The sequence below is a fragment of the Pseudorca crassidens genome, chromosome 13 (assembly GCF_039906515.1).
Source record: "Pseudorca crassidens isolate mPseCra1 chromosome 13, mPseCra1.hap1, whole genome shotgun sequence".
Lineage (NCBI taxonomy): Eukaryota > Metazoa > Chordata > Mammalia > Artiodactyla > Delphinidae > Pseudorca > Pseudorca crassidens.
Window position 1 is genome coordinate 6,343,697 of NC_090308.1, and position 15,454 is coordinate 6,359,150.

At 37.0% G+C, this 15,454-nt stretch overlaps 1 protein-coding gene across 17 annotated transcripts in view; it reads left to right on the plus strand.

Annotated features, from left to right (window-relative positions):
• Positions 1-15,454, plus strand: part of LOC137204361 (E3 ubiquitin-protein ligase parkin) — a 1,432,750-nt gene that overhangs the window by 583,074 nt on the left and 834,222 nt on the right. The gene's annotated exons all lie outside the window — the stretch shown is intronic.

Consider the following 15,454-nt stretch of genomic DNA (forward strand, 5'->3'; position numbering starts at 1 on the left):
GAGGTGTGTGAATGGTGGTCTCTGCCCTCAGGGGCACCTGTGTTCAGACCCTTGGACTGGCTCTGCCCATGTTCTGAATCAAGCCAGGCTTCATGACCCGGCACATGAGCTCTGTAATCTGACACCAGCCTGCCTTTTCAGTCTTACTTCTCAGTTTCCCTTCAACCATCTCTCAGCAAAATCAGTCACTCTCAGAATCATTTGGATCCCACTACATAAGATGCTCTCTTCTCCTTCTCTATATGTCCACTCCTCTAGTTCTAGTTCTTCAATAAATAAACCTAGCCATATGTAGTGTTTTATCCTGTGAGCTGTCATATCAAGTTATCTGTGAGCCTTTTGTAATCAGTTAACTTATTACAACCATCAGAGGTGTTGGTGTCCATTCTACACTCTCCAACTGGTCTATGATGTCATTGAAGGCATAGACCATGGCTTGAGCATCCTTGCCAGCCCCACCCCATACAGGGCCCTGCATATAATAGGTTCTCCCCAAATATTTGTAGAGTGTATGGATGAATTAATAGATATTTTTAGATTAGCCTTTTTCTTTAGGTCTTTATTAGAAGATTAGCAGTGCAAAAAAAAATCTCCTGAAATTTTCATATCCAAAATATATTAAATACCTTTGGAAAAATTGAGTCTTATTTCTAAGTAGCAGCATATATTTTCATCTACTGGCTTTTTAAAATTAAAATAATCGGGCTTCCCTGGTGGCGAAGTGGTTGAGAGTCCCCCTGCCGACGCAGGGGATACGAACTCATGCCCTGGTCCGGGAAGATCCCACATGCCGCGGAGCGGCTGGGCCCGTGAGCCATGGCCGCTGAGCCTGCGCGTCCGGAGCCTGTGCTCCGCAACGGGAGAGGCCACAGCAGTGAGAGGCCCACGTACCGCAAAAAAAAAAAAAAAAAAAAAAAAAAAAAAAAATTAAAATAATCATTTTCTCCTCCAGGTACCAAGAAACTAGCTCAAGGGATTGCAGAACTTACAGACACAGGGAAAGATTTACAGACACACTATTTCATTCTTGATCTTATTTCAACTGCTACCCAAATAGCTTTGTTAATTCGGTACCAAACCCCTTCCACATCCATAGCAATCCTAAGGGAAATTGAGTTACTAATATAAACTAAGATAATAAATGTTGCTTTTCATTGCATGTCATATTTTAACAGAAATCTAGAAATGTTTGCCATGAAACAATATGAAAGAAGGAACATTTATACAATTAAAATTCACTTGGCCATTAATGCACTCCCATATATTCTGGCTGGTATTTTAGGTGTTATTTGCTTTGTAAACACATTTTCTTTCTCATTCAAGGCCACTGCTCCTCTGGCTCTGGTTTACAGACTGATAATGTGTTGCTCATAAAGTATGCTCATGTATATAGTGCCTAGTACCTCATACGGTCTTAATGAATGATCACTGAGCTGAACCTGTAAAAGTTTATCTAAACGTCCCATGTCTTGAAGACAGAGTGTGCCATGGTTGTGGCAGCTGCCTCATAGTTAGTGAATGCCTAGAAGCTGTGGTTTCAGGGAAGGGATGGATCTTCAAATAGAAATGATTGTGAATGAAATATAATTTTCAGGAAAGATATTATGAACTCAGTCACCCAAGAGCAAAAGAGAGCTTTTTTGGCTTTTTAGAAGGCTGCCCATTTCAGCATAACCATTTGCCATCATCATCATCATCATCATTGTCTACTTGGTGGGAATCTACTCTGTATTAGACAGTTATAGATGCTTTTCATATAATCCTTTATACAACCCTATGACAAAGGTATTATTATCTCCATTTTACAGCTGAGAAAATTTAAGTTCAGAAAAATAAATAAATGTCCTTTTATCACACAGCAAGAAAGTGGTAAATCCAGGATTCCAAGTTGGATCTTACTGGTTCCAAAGTTTGAATTCTATTCAGTATGTGTCCTGTGGCTTCCTTGAATGGTGGTATAGTCATAATAGATGGAGCAGTGCTATCCAGGTCAGGATCTATGTTCCTAGGCAGGGATTCCATGTATAATATTTATCACCTGGTTTGTCATGGGCATTGCCCAATCAGAACAGACACTGTAACCTGTCAAAATGGACTCTGGCTGTAACCGACATTCTGATCATACAAATGCACACTCTTTTACTATCAAGAGTGGACCTAGGCTTCAACCCTTTTAACTGATGTGAAAATTTTGTGTGTGTATGTATGTACATTTTTTTTCCTGTGAAGAATTTTGATATCATCAGATTTTCACAGACATTTTTGACCTCTAAAGATTGAAAATTTGTGTTGAGTGGTAGACTAAATTAGTTGGTTTAACCCCCCCCAAAAAAAGATATTTATATTTAGAGAACACTATTAAGACAAAAGAGTTTCTGAGGTGAGAGGGATCATATTTGTGGGGCAACAGGGCAGAAGAGAAGTGAGGAGAGGCTAGAGAAGCGTGAGCCTGGTTCTGGGGTCCCAGGGACTCTTGCGTGGGCAGGGACAGCTTGACAAGATGGAGACTTGTTTTAGAGACTCATGATATTTTAAATTATATTTCCCAAAGTAATTGGGAGGCAGGTTTAGTTCTCTTCTCAATTTTGAAACCTCTGAAACTTTGGGAGTCATTTTTTCCTTCCTTTAATTAGTCAATATTATTTCCTCTTGTGTTTTTTTAAACTTTATAATCTAGCTGTTTTATCTTAAATGTAAATAATATACAGGGGAAAGCTCCATTCCCAAGTGTTACAAAAGTAGTTTTGCATTTATATATTTACTTTATAATTAGAGCAGGAGTTCATTTTATATATATATAAATGTAAACTTATATATAGATGATATAGGTATGTAAAATTTTTTTTCTGAGTGTTATAAATCTGTGAAAACCCCCAAACATTATAATGAAACTGGACTTGCTGATGCCAAACTCAGAGAAGAAAGACACTTTAGGAAGCTGTTGCCAAGGAAGAGATTGATTGTTACACGGGTGGGTGTCTGCCACTTCCCTTGATCAGTGGAAAATTTTGCTCAGCTGGCAAAGCAAATCTCAGCCCAAGGCCTTGAAACTCACTCGATGATATTTTAATATTGGGGACAAAAACAAGGCTACAGCCTAATTCATTCATTTGCTTTAGTGTTCTCTTTAAAACATATACATATTTTATAAATATTAAATTTCATGAAAGGGGATTTATTTTTTTCATTTCTATTCCTTTTATTTATTTTAATTTTTATACAATTTTTAAAGGTTATGTTCCATTTACAGTTTTTCACAGAATATTGGCTATATGCCCCATGTTGTACAATACATCCTTGAGCCTATCTTACACCCAATAGTTTGTGCCTCCTACCCCCCACTACTCTATTACCCCTCCCCTCCCCCACTGGAAACCACTGGTTTGTTCTCTGTATCTGTGAGTTTGCTTCTTTTTTGTTATATTCACTAGCTTGTTGTATTTTTCAGAATCCACATAGAGGTGATATCATAACGGTATTTGTCTTTCTCTATCAGACTTATTTCACTTAGCATAATGCCCTCCAAGTCTCTCCATGTTGCTGCAAATGGCAAAATCTCATTCTTTTTTGTGGTTGAGTAGTATTCCATTGTGTGTGTGTGTGTGTGTGTGTGTGTGTGTGTGTGTGTGTATCACATCTTCTTTATACATTCATCTGTTGATAGACATTTAGGTTGCTTCCATATCTTGGATATTGTATAAAGTGCTGCTATGAGCATTGGGGTAAATGTATCTTTTTTAATTAGTGTATTGTTGTGTTTTTTGGGATATATAGGAGTCCAGAAGTGGAATTGCTGGGTCATATTCTGTTCTATATTTAGCTTTTTGAGAAATCTCCATACTGTTCTCCATAGTGGCCACACCAATTTATGTTCCCACCAACAGCACACGAGGGTTCCCTTTTCTGCACATCCTCTCCAGCATTTGTTATTTGTGTTCTTTTTAATGATAGTCATCCTGACAGGTGTGAGGTGATATCTCATTGTGATTTTGATTTGCACTTCATTGGTTAGTAGCAATATTGAGTATCTTTTCACGTGCCTGTTGGCCATCTGCATTTTCTCTTTGGAAAAATATCTATTCAGTTCTTCTGCCCATTTTTTAATTTGTTTGTTTGTTTGATGTTGAGTTGTATGAGCTGTTTATATACTTTGGAGATTAATCCCTTATTGATCATATCATTTGCAAATATTTTCTTCCATTTAGTAGGATTTTTGTTTTGTCAGTGGTTTCCTTTGCTGTGCAAAAGCTTTTAAATTTAATTAGGTCCCATTTGTTCATATTTGCTTTTACTTCCTTCACTTTAGGAGATGGATCCAAAAAAATATTGCTGAAATATTTACTTCATAGTGTGTTCAGCCTATGTTTTCCTCTCGGAGTTTTATAGCATCTGGTCTTACATTTAGGTCTTTAATCCATTTTGAGTTTATTTTTGTATATGGTGTTAGAGAATGTTCTAATTTCATTCTTTTACATGTAGCTGTCCAGTTTTCCCAACACTACTTATTGAAGAGACTGTCTTTACTCCATTGTGTATTCTTGCCTCCTTTGTTATAGGTTAATTGACCATAGGTGCATAGGTTTATTTCTGGGCTCTCTATCCTGTTGTGTTAATCTTTATGTCTGTTTTTGTGCCAGTACCATACTTTTTTGATTACTGTAACTTTGTAGTATAGTCTGAAGTCAGGGAGCATGATTCCTCCAGCTCTGTTCTCTTTTCTCAAGATTGCTTTGGCTATTTGGAGTCTTTTGTGTTTCCATATACATCTGTAGATTGCCTTGGGTAGTATGGACATTTTAACAATACTGATTCTCCCAGTTCAAGAACATGGTATATCTTTCCATCTATTTGTGTTGTCTTCAGTTTCTTTCAACAGTGTCTTATAGTTTTCAGAGTACAGTTCTTTTGCCTTCTTTGGTAGTTTTATTCCTAGGTATTTTATTATTTTTCATACAATGGTAAATGGGACTGTTTCCTTAAATTCTCTTTCTGACAGTTTGTTGTTAGTGTATAGAAATGCAGAAGAATTCTGTATATTAAATTTTGTATCCTGCAACTTTACCAGATTCATTGAGGAGCTCTAGTAGCTTTCTAGTGGCACCTTTAGGATTTCTGTGTATAGTATCATGTCATTCGCAAACAGTGACAGTTTAACTTCTTCCTTTCCATTTTAGATTCCTTTTATTTCTTTTTTTTCGCTGATTGCTGTGACTAGGACTTCCAACACTATGTTGAATAAAAGTGGCAAGAAATTACAGGCCAAAACCACTGATGGACATAGATGCAAAAATCCTCAACAAAATACTAGCAAACCAAATCCAACAATACATTAAAAGTATCATACATCATGATCAAGAGGAATTTATCCCAGAGATACAAGGATTTTTCAATATCTGCAAATCAATCAAAGTGATATACCACATTAACAAATTTAAGAATAAAAATCATATGATCATCTCAATAGATGAAGAAAAACGTTTGATAAAATTCAACATCCATTTATGATAAAAAAATCTCCAGAAAGCAGGCAAAGATGGAACATACCACAATGTAATAAAGGCATTATATGACAAACCCACAGCTAACATGATACTCAATGGTGAAAAGCTTTAAGCATTTCCTCTAAGATCAGGAACATTATATATAATTTTAAATAACATTTATAACAAAATTAGAAATGATTTTATTAAGTACTCTGAACCAGTAATCACACCAGGAAAATTTTAATATTAAACTATTAGATATTTGAAAATAAAATTAGCATCTTTGAGTTTATTTTATAAAATGGCATTAGAATGCCCTGCCCTCTAATGAAATGGGATATTTACATTCTGCTTGGTACATCAAGAAACCCTTCAAGTTTATTCTTCATCAGCATCCTTGTTTTATTTACCATTTTCTCTAAGTGATAACTACAGAATACACAGCTCTAGGAAAAAAAAAAATAAGCACTTATTTAATTCATATTTCTCCATTCTTCTGGCTATCTCAGTTCTGTATTATCTGTGTTAGCTATATAAAAATAAGTTTACAATACTATAGCAAACATATTTTATTACCAGTTTCAAGCATCCATCTGGATTTGAATCTTTATTTTGTTAAAAGTAACTGTCATTGTACTTTCTCTAATACTTCCCAAAACATTTACAGATTCCAACAAGATATGATCAATTATAAATAAAATTAAAGCATATTTAACAAACCTTAGATGAATTAATAATGATGAGGCAATTAATATAAAGTTAACTAGACAATTCTGATAATATATGATCAATCATTATTGCTTTTGAGACTTTATGTAGCTTCTGGTTTAACATTCATTAGTTTTATAAAAACTTTTGATCAGCCACTATATAATGTGACCCTTTAGATGGTCCTGGAAAAGTTAAACATTAGTTGAGTATGCATTTTAAAGAATCTATTTACCTTTTAAGTTAATTGGGGCCCATTTGAAAGGGACTTGAATTGTCCTTTCAAAGTTATCTCAAGATACCGTTTCTCATTATGATACATCTAGCATAAATGCACAACTGAAAAAGCAATGTGTGATTTGCTGTCTTGCCTACAGTAAGGTGTGAGATGATATATTTTTCTGGTGCTGTGGCTTACAGATACTCTCTATGACTGTCCTTGCTCCCCAGCTCTCTCACTTTTTGCCAAGCACTATGATCTAGGTGTTATTCTTATACCATGAAAATCCATGACCTCGGTGCATTGTCTGTAGTCAAGTATAGTGTATCTCTGGGCTATATGGTCTTTTGAAAGCACAAACATATGCAAAACAAGTAAAAGAACCATTTCAGTGGTATACTATGATGACTTACTACCATTCACTTCATATTTTCATATACTAATTCAACATATATGATATATATATTTTTTCTTTTTCTATCGTGTGTTGGGCATTGTGAAGGTGCTGGGAATGCTGTTGTGAACTATAGGGCTGTGACTTTTCTTCTGATGAGATTCATACTTTAGCACAGAAGATATTCAGTAACTGCTGCAGTAAAGCTGAGTGATGGAAGAAAGAGAGTCCTGGAGGAGTTCAGAGCAGGAGAGCTCGAAGGAGTTTTGGTAGTTGGACATCTCACTAACGATGAGACGTTTCACTAGGGTTAGATTTCTTGACAGGAGATGTTGGCCTGGGGTAGAGAAATGGTATGACATGCAGAGGAAACAGTGCGAAGAGATGAGAAAGAATATAGAGCGTTCAAGGAACTGAAAGCATTCTGCCATAATTGGAGCACAGCAAGTGAGGGAGAAATCACAGTAAAATGGTGCTAGAAATAGAGACGGATCTTCTTGTGGCACATTGAGGTTTACAAACTGTATTTTAATTGTTTATAAGTAAGCGAGTAGAGATACTTAATCAAGAACAAGGGGATCCATGTAGAGCCATGAGGTTGAAACCCTTATCTTAATTTGCCTTTTTATTTAGTGAACTATTTTTAAAATGAAATGGTTTATTCAAAGCCATTTCAGTTATAAAAGTTGTTATAATTTCCAGATAGAGTTTTGAATGCAATTGGTTTCTCTATGACTTTCAATTAACAATACGTACTTTATTTTAATGTTTCTTTCCCTCTTTACTACTCTCAGTTCTTTCACCATTGCACTTTCTATGGCCCTACCTGGGCATTCCTAGGATGTGAAATTATGCTGTATGGTGATCATTTTTCCCACTATTTCTAGGGTAGCACAGTAAAAAAGAGAAGTAATATGATTTTGGTATGTCTACAGATTTTGGAAGATTTGGGTCTTTAAGTATCTGTTGATTTGCATTCACCTCGTCTTCCTCACTCTTTAATTCATCTTTGCTAGACAGTAATCAAATGGGTCATACATTAAAAGTAATGATTGAGATCTAGAGTGACACATTTTGGGTAACAGTCTTTATGTGGTGTGACTGTGAGAGAAGTCAATTGGCATTGACTACACTAGGCAGGCAGTCAAAGTTGCAGCATGTCTTACCTTTGCAACTGAGTAGGAACATTGTAAAATTGATTTTGTTGCAAAGTGCACTGATATTATCTGACAGTTATTTCAATGTATGTCTCGAAATCCTTTGAGCTCTGAACAAGTATCTATTTTAGTGATTTTAGAAATGGGTAATGAAAAAAGGAAAAGGAACTAGGAGGTTATAATTGAGCAAGACACCAACATTGATACAAATGACATCTGGCCTCAATTTCAGTTATTAAACATATTATGTCAAAGTATGTTTTAGAAAAAATTTACATCTAACTGAATTAATGTGAAGTTTGGATTAGTAAGGAAATATAGAAAGGTTTGAAATGTAATATGGAGAAAATATTAGATCAGGGAATTCTCATCCTTCCTAGAAGAAACCAGAGAGATGAATTAGATTAAAAGAGAAGACTGTTGGAAGAAGAGACATTGGGGCATAGAACAGAGATATTTCTTGATTGATCCAGAGAAATTCAAGTTTAATTCAAAGTGAACCAAGAATAGACACTAAATCTCGAGGAAAGACATAATTAATAGATAGCCTGACCAGGATGAAAAATGGATTGGAATTTATACGTGAATAAAATCTCAATATGCCACAGAAGCCTTGGAAGAAGTAAGTTCTAGTTCTCAACTATAAATGGTTGTGTGACTACCTAGATAAGTAGAATCATTAGAACCTGGTAAGATATGATCAAAGTGGCGCTGGTGATTCTTTATTCTATGTCTATATGCTGTTTATGACAATAGATTATAATCACCACTAGAAGAGGCACTGAGTCTGTTTTGTGCACTGAATCTGCAATGCCTAGCATGGGAAAAAGTAAGAGCACAATAGACATTGTTAGATGTCTAAAATAAATGTTATTCTTATAATCACCTAATTTTTTTTCTTGGTTTGTTTGCTTTTTAATATTTCATGAGTCAGAATGTAGGAGACAAGAAGCTAGGATGTCCCCCAAGGGTCATAGCTATGAATTATTTGGGAATATCAAAATTTTAAAGAAAATGGTTATATTAGTATATATCATAATCTAATTAATAGATAATATAATGTTATATTATTATCTATATAATTATTGGTTCTATTAATTATATCTGTTGGATATAGATTATGCTTTTGAATAGTAAATTATTACAATTAATCTTGGTCTTGTTTTGTAATTGCACCTGGTTTGGTCAGGGTAAATGAGGCATATCTTTCATAACCATTTACTCTAAGTTGTGGATAAACTGAAACCAGAGCTATCAGAGATTTAACTATGGAAACATTTATACTTTTTTTTGGGGGGGGTCATGATTTTATTTTTTACATCTTTATTAGAGTATAATTGCTTTACAATGGTGTGTTAGTTTCTGCTTTATAACAAAGTGAATCAGTTATACATATACATATGTTCCCATATCTCTTCCCTCTTGCATCTCCCTCCCTCCCCCCCTCCCTATCCCACCCCTCCAGGCGGTCACAAATCACCGAGCTGATCTCCCTGTGCTATGTGGCTGCTTCCCACTAGCTATCTACCTTACGTTTGGTAGTGTATATATGTCCATGCCTCTCTCTCACTTTGTCACACCTTACCCTTCCCCCTCCCCATATCCTCAAGTCCATTCTCTAGTAGGTCTGTTTCTTTATTCCTGTCTTACCCCTAGGTTCTTCATGACTTTTTTTTAAATTAAATTCCATATATATGTGTTAGCATATGGTATTTGTCTTTCTCTTTCTGACTTATTTCACTCTGTATGACAGACTGTAGGTCTATCCACCTCATTACAAATAGCTCAATTTTGTTTCTTTTTATGGCTGAGTGATATTCCATTGTATATATGTGCCACATCTTCTTTATCCATTCATCCGATGATGGGCACTTAGGTTGTTTCCATCTCCGGGCTATTGTAAATAGAGCTGCAATGAACATTTTAGTACATGACTCTTTTTGAATTATGGTTTTCTCAGGGTATATGCCCAGTAGTGGGATTGCTGGGTCATATGGTAGTTCTATTTGTAGTTTTTTAAGGAACCTGCATACTGTTCTCCATAGTGGCTGTACCAATTCACATTCCCACCAGCAGTGCATGAGTGTTCCCTTTTCTCCACACCCTCTCCAGCATTTATTGTTTCTAGATTTTTTTTTTTAACATCTTTATTGGGGTATAATTGCTTTACAATGGTGTGTTAGTTTCTGCTTTATAACAAAGTGAATCAGTCATACATAAACATATATTCCCATATGTCTTCCCTCTTGCGTCTCCCTCCCTCCCACCCTCCCTATCCCACCCCTCCAGGCTGTCACAAAGCACCGAGCCAATATCCCTGTGCCATGCGGCTGCTTCCCACTAGCTATCTACCTTACTACGTTTGTTAGTGTGTATATGTCCATGACTCTCTCTCGCCCTGTCACAGCTCACCCTTCCCCCTCCCCATAACCTCAAGTCTGTTCTCTAGGAGGTCTGCGTCTTTATTCCTGCCTTACCCCTAGGTTCTTCTTGACATTTTTTTTTCTTAAATTCCATATATATGTGTTAGCATACGGTATTTGTCTTTTTCTTTCTGACTTACTTCACTCCGTATGACAGACTCTAGGTCTATCCACCTCATTACAAATAGCTCAATTTCGTTTCTTTTTATGGCTGAGTAATATTCCATTGTATATATGTGCCACATCTTCTTTATCCATTCATCCGATGATGGGCACTTAGGTTGTTTCCATCTCTGGGCTATTGTAAATAGAGCTGCAATGAACATTTTGGTACATGACTCTTTTTGAATTATGGTTTTCTCAGGGTATATGCCCAGTAGTGGGATTGCTGGGTCATATGGTAGTTCTATTTGTAGTTTTTTAAGGAACCTCCATACTGTTCTCCATAGGGGCTGAACCAATTCACATTCCCACCAGCAGTGCATGAGTGTTCCCTTTTCTCCACACCCTCTCCAGCATTTATTGTTTCTAGATTTTTTGATGATGGCCGTTCTGACTGGTGTGAGATGATATCTCATTGTAGTTTTGATTTGCATTTCTCTAATGATTAATGATGTTGAGCATTCTTTCATGTGTTTGTTGGCAGTCTGTATATCTTCTTTGGAGAAATGTCTATTTAGGTCTTCTGCCCATTTTTGGATTGGGTTGTTTGTTTTTTTGTTATTGAGCTGCTTATAAATTTTGAAGATTAATCCTTTGTCAGTTGCTTCATTTGCAAATATTTTCTCCCATTCTGAGGGTTGTCTTTTGGTCTTGTTTATGGTTTCCTTTGCTGTGCAAAAGCTTTGAAGTTTCATTAGGTCCCATTTGTTTATTTTTGGAAAACATTTATACTTTGATACTGGTATAAAACAGCTTACTGTTAAACAGTGCTAATAATTGGAACATAACCCTTAAACTTTCTGAATACAATTTTGCCTTTATAATGAAAAATCCGTATTTTTTCTTTCTAAAAATGTATATTTAATCATGTTTGTTTTCCCAAAGGGGAAAGGGGGGATAAATGAGAAGTTTGGGATTAACATATACACACTACTATATATAAAATAGATAACAACAAGGACCTACTGTACAGCACAGGGAACTCTACTTAATATTCTGTAATAACCTATATGGGTAAAGAATCTGAAAAATAATGGATATATGTATATGTATAACTGAATCACTTTGCTGAACAGCTGAAACTAACACAATATTTTAAAGCAACTATACTCTAATATGAAGTAAAAATTAAATTTTAAAAAATGTGTATTTATTAAATTCTCCAGTGGAAAGACTTGCTAAAATATTTATTAGACAGGATGATGGGTTCCATTCCCTAAGACATTTTAGAAAAGCATGCAAATAACATAATGTCACCATTGTTCACCTTCTTCAGTGAATCTCAACTTCTCTCTTATGGTGACAAACATCATATTTTTGCATATGGACCCTGAGTGATAACGGACTTAGATGAAGAAGGAACAGTCAGGGCTGGAGTTGTCTGTGACAAATGCTGAAAGGGAAAAACTCGAGAACCATCAGTGTGCACTTTTTACTTATCAGCCAGAACCTTTCAGGTTATCGACGATCATTAATGGAATTGATTATCAAGTGTTATGAAACTGCTAAATCAATGAACTACTACTTCACACTCTGATGTTGTCACAGTTCAGGGTAATGTGTAGTTTTACAATCCCGAAATGAACCATGGTAACATTTGTCATAATCGGACCCTTTCCTAAATAATGATAAATTAAGTGAAGTAGCATTCAAAAATTGATCTAAACTAATTAAATCTATTTAAGGCAGCCGTGGTTTAAGGATAAGTAAGAATCTTTGAAGACATCTTTTAAATGAATTTTATTACATTTATGCACTATTCCATGTTTTTAAAAACTGAGTAATTATTCAAGTATTACCAGATGCTGATGACTAAACCCTGATAGCATGGACACATGCAAAGATATGCATTCGATACTGCTTCCAATTTCAGAATAGGAATAAAAAGACTGAGACGTTGAAACCTACATTTTTGGCAGATAGAGTTGTGATCTCGTCATATTTTCCTCTCTCAGCAGTAAACCTCTGTCACCTTTAAGATTTTACCAAACACATACGCTAGTAAGTTAGCCTGTTGAAGTTTCATGGATGCTGGCAGAAGGCATGAGACTCCTGGATCGTACACAAAGCACTCACTCATGCCACAGCCAGCGGTATGAGCACCAGCATCTTTGTGTTGGTTCCGCATGGCCCCAAGTCCTGTGGAGTCGACGTGGAAGGCTCCCTCATGATGGATGCTGTGTATTCAGAAGGTTTGTGTCACAGCTGAGGAGCACTGAACTTGGAAAGTCTGCCACTTTTATAGTAAGCAGACTGCTATTTGTCTTGGAGGCATGTTACCTCATTCCTCAGGGTCCATCACTGCAAACACATTGCTGCTAAGCGGCCGAGGTAAAGCGTGCTCAGAGCCTAGAATTCTTGGCACGCTCAGCGGCAACGTGCAGTGTCCCTCAGGGCCACGGCATGCTGCCTCTCCCAACAACTTTTACACTAGACCCGGCCGAGAAACTGACTTGAGGACAGTAACAGCAAAGCCAGAGTGTCTTTATGTAAGAGCGGAAGCTTGCTCTAGTACTGATAAGACCACGTAGAGACTCAACACCCTGGAATATAGGGCTTCTGGAATACAACCAAAACAAACGATAGGTATTGTTTTTGCTTAAAAATAAAATTCATAAAGCTCACATTAATTATATATTGGCCCTGAAGAAACAGAATGATATATATCTATGGTAAAAGCCTGTGTCTGCATAGATGATGAGTTTCTGTATGGCAGAAACTAGTTTCTACTCCTTTTTCCCATTGTGCTTTCCACAGTGTTAAATGGTACATAAGTGCTCAAAAGTATATTCATGTTGATTAAGTTTGTGTCTGTATTTCATGAGAGGAGGTGATACATCAGATACCATGATCCACCGCACCCTGTTTCTGTCGCTGCTCAAAGGTGCAGCTCTTCCTGGCAATTCCAGGTCACCGATATCTACTAGGCTCTGTGCATACCAGGTGCTCTGACAGTGCTCCACCTCTATTCTGAATATAGTAATTCATCCTCTGGATGTAAAAGAGCCACATACTTAGGCAAGAGGTGTCTCACAGCCATCACGCAGTCATTCGCACCTTCATCCAGCAAATACTTGTCGAGTGCCTGCTGTGCGTCCTCTTCGATTACGCGTGGAGTTCTGCTTGAAAAGCCTCATCATTTATCCCAGGTTCTGCTGTCTGATCTTTCCTGGCTTTGGCCATTGTGTTTTGCCAGAACTGGAATAGGTGTTCTCCAATGGCTGCTACTTTTGTGTGCAAATGGCAAGCCATGATTATTTGAGTAGAGAGAGACCAGCAAAATAGGTGTTAGGTCTTTCCCCCAGTTTTCCCTGGGGATAACTGATTCCCTGTCGTTCTTCTAATCCCTATTAGAAGATTTCCTGAAACTGAAACTGTGTTTTAGTTCTTTTAGCTTAAGTCTTTTATAGGAATAAAATATTGTCACTAATAAAAGAAGATATGATTATAATATTTACATGTTGCCGATGAAATAGAACAAAATACTACACCAATGAAGAATTGAAAAAAAAATGATCTCAAGGGATTGCCTCCTTGAGAGTCATAAGTGGAGCTATTTTTCTGCTTTGGGGATGAGCACCGTCCACAGACTCATATGCAGTTATTCATAGAGCTCTTGGGTCTAGAGCAGGAAGCATGTGCAGTCTTTATGGGGTGTATTTCGGGATGTGCTACACGACGTTGGCAGCGTTTTCCCTGTTCCTATGTATACTAAATGTTGGTGTCATTCTTATCAAATCAGAACTGATGATGATGTGTCACATTCCCACAGGACAGCTGGCAGGTTGGGAGGTGGCATTTTGGAGAGTTACTCACTTTCTATAATAATTGTACTTGGCGTCGGCTGAGATCTCCTACGGAGGCGTTTGACACAACTGACCATTCCTCTTTCACCTCCTCTTCCTGTGGCTTCCCTGATTTTATGACACTTTATTAAGGGATTTCATTCCATCGCATTCTTCCCTGACTAACCCTTATTTACTTCTCTCACTGACCTGGTGTCCTCCTCTGTCTCCTAAATGTGTATGTTCCTCAAGGTTATTTGTTTTCTTTCTCTTGTCTCTAGACTCTCCTATCTAGAGACCTCATCTACTCCCTTAGAGTTAAATAGACAGATCTGCAGGTTACTCTCAAATTTTTATTTTTAATACTATGGAACTTTCTTGAACGTAAGATTTGCACTTACTTGTGATGAAGCTTCACCTAGTTGTCCTCAAAACACCTCAAATTTAACAAGTATCACAAGCACACCCATTATTTCTACCTCACACTTCATTCACTCAGCCTCAAAACCTAAGGTTAAATAGATAGCTAGTGAGAAGCAGCCACATAGCACAGGGAGATCAGCTCCATGCTTTGTGACCACCTAGAGGGGTGGGATAGGGAGGGTGGGAGGGAGACACAAGAGGGAAGAGATATGGGGATATATGTATACGTAGAGCTGATTCACTTTGTTATACAGCAGAAACTAGCACACCATTGTAAAGCAATTATACTACAATGAAGATGTTAAAAAAATAAAAGATTAAAAAAAAAACCCTAGGCTTATCTTTGATTTGCGCCACCACCCCACTTTTCAATTGCACTTCAAATCCAACTTAACAGCTTTATTGGCCTTTCGTCTATAATATCCACTGTATTCATCCCAAGCTTAGACTCTTTATTACTTGTACGTAACTTGCCATGTTGAACTCCCAACCTCACTGATTTAAACGCTGCTGTATCCCTTTCCCAGTCAGGGAATGAGAAATCCCACTGGGTTTTTAGAGGGTGCCTTTAACGTAGGGAATGAGCTGCAATGAGAGATGATACCTGCAAGAGGATGCTGCCACTCTGGGTGTTAGAGGAACGAAGGCAAGAGATTAGGTTTATCGGAACTGAGAAGCTCTCAGTGAGACCTCTCAGAG